Below are 6,000 nucleotides of genomic sequence, written 5' to 3'. Positions count from 1 at the left end.
AAAAAAATTATATTTTCATCCAAAGCTTGGAACCACAGCTTTAGATTGAATCATTCAAGGTTTGGAAAATGTCTTCCATTTCATCTGTATGGGAAAGCCCATTTTCATTGTCAGACCAGTTCATCAAGTCATATTTGCCTCTTTTTCCATGTGACATCTCACACTGACTTTGGCTTCTCACAGTGTGGTGGTCTCAAGGTAGTTGGTCTTCTTCCAGGGAGGCTGTCTTCCAAGAAGTAGGAAGCAGGAAGTGTGCAGCCAGTTAAGGGTTACACATAAGACTGGTATGGCATCACTCCTGCCCTGTTCTATTGATCATAACAGCCTCAGACCCCACCCAGATTCAAGAGGGTAGAGAAATAGACTCTATCTCTCATTGGGGAAGTATCAAGGCCACATTTCAGAAGGCTGTTGGATGGGAGATTCTGTATCCATCCTTGGAAAAAACAGTCTGCCACAGCCTGTTTCTGAGAATGTATTTCATCCATACTTGGGAACTGAGGAAATAACCTGGGGATGGATTCCTATAGGCATTACCATGAGGTGGACTCCTGTCCAACATCCATTTATATTCTGACTATTCTGACTAATGGGCCACAGTAACTTCCAGGGTCCTCAGGAATTAGGGCTGTCTTAGAGCCAATGTCCAATAATCCATTAGACATATATGTGTTTCCCTTTTTCCAGTGCACATTTACTATGGTAAACAATACAGTTTCTCTGATGAGGGCCAGAAGAAAGACCCAAGAGGTTCTGGGGAGGTCTCTGCAGGTTCCTTGCTTCATTCAAGGAGCTCTATTCTGGGAGTTGAGTGGCTCAAGTTTTAGAATTAGATGAGAGGGGGCACCTGGGTGGCTCAGTCAGGTAGGTGTCCAACTCTTGATTTTGGTTCAGGTCATGATCTCAGGGTTCCTGAGTTCGAGCCCCATGTCAGGCTCTGTGCTGACAGTGCGGAACCTGCTTGGGATTCTCTCTCCTCTCTCTCTGCCCCTCCCCTGCTCTCTCTCTCTCTCTCTCTCACTCTCAAAATAAATAAATAAGCATTTAAACAAAGAATTGGATGAGACGCCTCAACCAGATATTTTTAGTTTTTGGCACATGCCTAACTCCTTATCTGGTTTTGTTGTTGTTTTAAAAGTTAAATAGGGCCTTAGACTACCCAGGATCTTCATATCTGGAAATCCCGTGATCAGTCCTTTACTGCCAAAGATCCTCGTGGCTCATAATCTTCTGCTTCCCACTCTGGTAGCCATGATCATCTCGATTCTGGTGGTGAAGAAGTGTCCCCTGGCCTTTGTTACTCTGATGTATTTCTAACACATTGATATCAGGAAGCCCATTTCTACATTATCATATCCTGTCAGTAATTCTGGCCTACAGAGAAGAAGCTCTACCATCACAAATTTATTTCTTAAAGCCATGGGGGGGGGGGGGATCTTCTGGGGGTTCTCAAGTGACATCATTAGTGGAAGCACATAAATGAATCAATGTAAACATTACTATGTCTGTAAGTCTTTAGAATCCTTGCAAATGAATTTCTTGGATCTGTATCATTTAAGGTAAGCCACAACTGACTACAGGTTTCAGTGAAGCAGCCAAGTCAACTCTTAGAAATATTTTCAGCCTCTCAAGCTAGCCTACTAGATCCAAAATCTCTGGGAAGTGGACCCATGTTGATTAATTCAGCCCAATATAAAGTTGTGCTTTTCCATTTTTGGTCTAATACCCTCATTTCTACATTTTCCCCAGATTTTTGCTGATTATAAGTGAACATCCTGCAATTATTTTGGTGTATAAGCCTTCTTGTTCTGGAGTGACTTGATGATTGGCTACCAGAACTTGCTGGTCTGACTCTAGTGGTGGGGGGCGTAGAGAGTAAGAATTGGCTTTCTATTGAATTGCTTCCTTTAGGAAGTTAGGAGACAGATACCACATAGTAATTTTGGGTAAAGTTTAAAGTATTACTAACTAGTAATAGGAGATTAGGTACTAAATACTTTGGACAACTGTAAAGAATACAGGAATAGTTGATATAGGGAGCAGCCACTACGTCTAGGCTAAGGCAGAACACCTAAGGAAGGAACAAATATGAAAGAAGCCTTATCAACCAAGGCTGAGATTCAGACCTTGGTAGAGAGAGTAAGGCAGTAGTCCTGGAATGCAGATGAGTTCGCTGTGGTGCCACAGAATAGCTATGGCAAGCTGGAAACCAACTCCTGGAGCATCAATAAAACTCATCAGGAAGCTCCCTGTTGAGATGCTGGTAGCACTTGCCAGGAAACCACCAGTGGGGGTGCACAGACGCTTACTGGATGGCGAGTCCCCTGCGCATCTTGCACCTCCCTGGTTGCCACATGCTGAAGATGCAAGGGAAAGCACACCAGCATCAGGAGAGGCCCCTTCCTCCTACTGTGCCCTTGTAGGTCGTGTCTACTGCCAACACTTAACATCATGCAAGAGGGCAAAGGAGAAATGTCTCCCAGGTCTGGCTCTGGTAGGCAATGAGTGGATAAATGGATAGCTGGCATAGGAATGACCTCACCAAACAAAGGACTGCCCTCAACAATCCCTTGATGTTCACTGGACCTACAGCCAATGATCCTGCCATCTTTCATATTTTCATATTTTCCCTTCTGATCCTCATTGCCCCCCCTTTTTTAGCTTTATTTCTTTGGTCAACTGTTTCATTTCCCTGCCCTGGTTAAACCCAACTCTATGAAAGATGGAAGTAAAAATAAAAACAGCCACCATTTGTGAGGGATGAACAGGAAGTAATGTCCTCTGGAGAAAGGCAGGTTTTCCTTACAACATGCCCAGTGCTCTGGGTTTGTTCAAAGAAGAGATTGAAGACAGAGTGGGTTTTGATGATTACCAGCTAGGGGTTGCAGAGAGCACTTTAAAGGAGGTAGGGAGGGCTGGGAGGTGGAAACTGAATGGGGATATACAGAGCCCTGTGGGACTCTAGCAGAGAATAGAAGGGTAACATGTTAGTCTGGGCTTCTTGTAATGAAGGAAAGGAATTTAGGACACAATGAGACTAGTCCTGGTGGTCTTAAGGAGGCTGATGGTGAAGGGGTGAGTATTAGGGGAAGGTGGGAGAGATGAGAACCTACAGCTGCTTGCCTCTTCTCTCCTGCCAGGAGGAAAATGATCCCACCTCTTGGGCGAGGGCTTCACTTGTGATGCTGCCAGTGGTGATGTGGCTGTTCAAGGGGGAATAAGTCTTCAATGAAGACATTATTCCAAGTGACCATGCATGTTTAATTTGCTGGTTTTCCAAAGTTCTACCCCTTAACACTGTCTTTAGAGCCAACTGGGACAAATAACTCATTCCCAATAGCTTCTGTTTCTCTAAGGCTATTTGTCACATCTCATGCCCAGATAGAAATTTCTGTATGAGTCAAGGTTTATGACTGCACATAGTAGATGCTGACCCATCACTGGCAGGATATCGGATAATTCACATATTCAGTGGGAGTGCTGGAGAAACTTGATTGGAAGGAGAATAGGAGAGAAAAGAGTGAGTGTGTCACCAAATTATGCCACAGAAAAGTTTGGTTAGGACACCAGTGTACCTTACTGAGCCATGCCTCAGGCACTGCTGCCATCAGACTGGGGAGGCCACTTCCATCGATCTGGAATGAAATCTAAATAAATTCTGAACTGTCCGCTGCTCCTTTTGCCATTCTAAAATGGCCTGCCTACCTTAATGCATGTGCCCAAGCTCTGGCTCTCCATGGAGACAAGTATCTGTCCTTTCTGTACAGGCAGGCAGGGAAAGATACAGAATGACAGAACCTCTGAATGTTAAGAAGTGAGCACATTGGCTGGTCAAACAGGAAATCTACTCCAGCAAATAACTCACACGTTCGCATATTCATCTCCATGGAAGAATCGTCATTATGCTTGTCAAAATAAGGATCAACACGAGTAACAAAAAGCTCAAAGTACAAGTAAGTGGTTCTGTTTCTTTCCCTCAGAAATGGAGGCAGTCCAAGAGGAGTGTGGTGGCTCTATGGGCCCCTGCCCACACAGCTTCCAGCACCTAGCCCGGGAGAGCTGCTCCCACTCCCACCATTACATCTGCATCTCAGCTACAAGGAAGGAGGAGCAGGGAAGAAAGAAGTAGCTGACCTCTCCCTTCAGGGATACTTACGAGGAATTATAAACACTGCTTTTGCTTAATGACCCTTAGCCAGAATTTCATCTCGGGACTCCTGTGAGCTGCAAAAGTGATGGCTGTGCAGGTGAAGTTCAGAGGTTTTATTGCTGAGGAAGACAGGGAAGAATGAATCTTGAGGGACACCTACCGCTCTCAGCCACTCTCAAGGCATTTTTACATTAGGCAGCTGGGAAACTGCCCTCTTGCTCTTTTGGACTCCCATCACCCTGACTCACCGTGGCATGGAAGCCACTGGGTGGAAAGGACTTGCTTGCCACCCTTCAACCTCAAGGCTTTTCAGAACCTCATCTGATCTGCTCAGCCACATTTCCACCACCAGTGCTTTCACTTACTATTCCTCCTGGATGCTGTTATCTCATTTGCCATTTTCACTGCAAAGCCTAGCAGCCCACTAGATCATCAATACCGATTACACATTATGTTCAAGTCATCTTTCTCTCTCTAGCTCTTTTTATTACTTTATTCAAGGGTGCTTTCCTATTGAACCGACACTTAAGCCCCAAGTCGTGTACAGTTTTGCAATGACACATAAACAAGAATGACAAAAAGTCAAGGGTGCTTTGGGGCCATGGGGTTTAACCATGAGGATATTTTTTTGCAGTGTTCAAAAAATTCTAGGAGATGAAACTGTTTTTACAGAAAAGAGAAATCTGGGTCTGATTAACTATTTTTCTAGGGACACATCTATCTATTTTAAAAAACATGCCTTCACAGTTATAGTAATTTTGTATGTTAATTGTATATGGAGAGCAAATAAGATTAATTATGTAGTAATTATCTATATTTATATAGATATACTTACTTACATATGTATTTATATAGATATATGCCTTCCTGGCTTTATCTCTAGATCCTTATGATGAAAATGTAGTTTGACAAATATGCAGGAGGGGGGAGGGGGATAGTTGTGAAATTGAGATAAGATGTCCTATAGAATTTCTATTTTTAAAATTATTTGCATCATCAATACTGTTTCAAAATGGTTACCCTTGTAGGAAAAAAAAAAGAGAAAAGGATCCCTATCCATGTGTTTAACCCTTCACTCATCTGTAGTGGGAAAATAGCAGGAATGATTCACTTTCTGAATTAATCTGAATTAAAGTAATGTTGTATATTTTAGCCAGTCACATCTTCAGTAGAAAATGTGTCTGTGATCTTCAATAATATTTTTTTAAATTTTTTCCATTTGTACGTAGAAGTTGTAACTGGCCCTGTGCCTCACCTCTTGGCTTGTACGTTTCAGCACACATGACTCAGCTTCCAACCTGCCAATCACCGCATTCCTTTGTCTGGGGCTTTCCCTGACCTGCCGCTTGCGCTTTGCCTGCTGGTGGGGCAGGCAGCCCTCAATTAACAATGGATGAGGGTTGGTGCATAAATACCCCAGCTCCCTCATTTGAACTGGAGCGAATATTCTCTTCAGACTTCCAGAGCTTCCCCTGTAGAATTAGGCTTCAGTTACTCATAGTTATAACTGCCTTCCCAGCCTCCCTCTTGAGCTGCCTTCCCGGCCTTATCTCACCTCACCAGAGCGCTATTGGCATCCCCTTCCGTATCGAAACAAGTTACCTTCACTTGAATCCTTGTCTCAGAGTCTGCTACTAAGGAAAGAAACAAAGAGCAAACCAAAAAAAAAAAAAAATGCTTATTTATGTGCTTACTACCCTGAACATTTGCCTAAATCATAACTTCTGATTTAGGTAAAGGAATCTGGATTATGGGGGGTTTAAATTAAATCCAAATGTTTGGATCATGACTTAAATCACTAGTTATATAGATTCATTTTAAATCATTGTTGGTAATTTCTCCCTGTAATT

The sequence above is a fragment of the Panthera onca genome, chromosome X (genome assembly GCF_046562875.1).
Source record: "Panthera onca isolate mPanOnc1 chromosome X, mPanOnc1 haplotype 2, whole genome shotgun sequence".
Classification (NCBI taxonomy): domain Eukaryota; kingdom Metazoa; phylum Chordata; class Mammalia; order Carnivora; family Felidae; genus Panthera; species Panthera onca.
The sequence above is the reverse complement of the archived record's forward strand: the minus strand, read 5'-3'. Positions refer to the sequence as shown.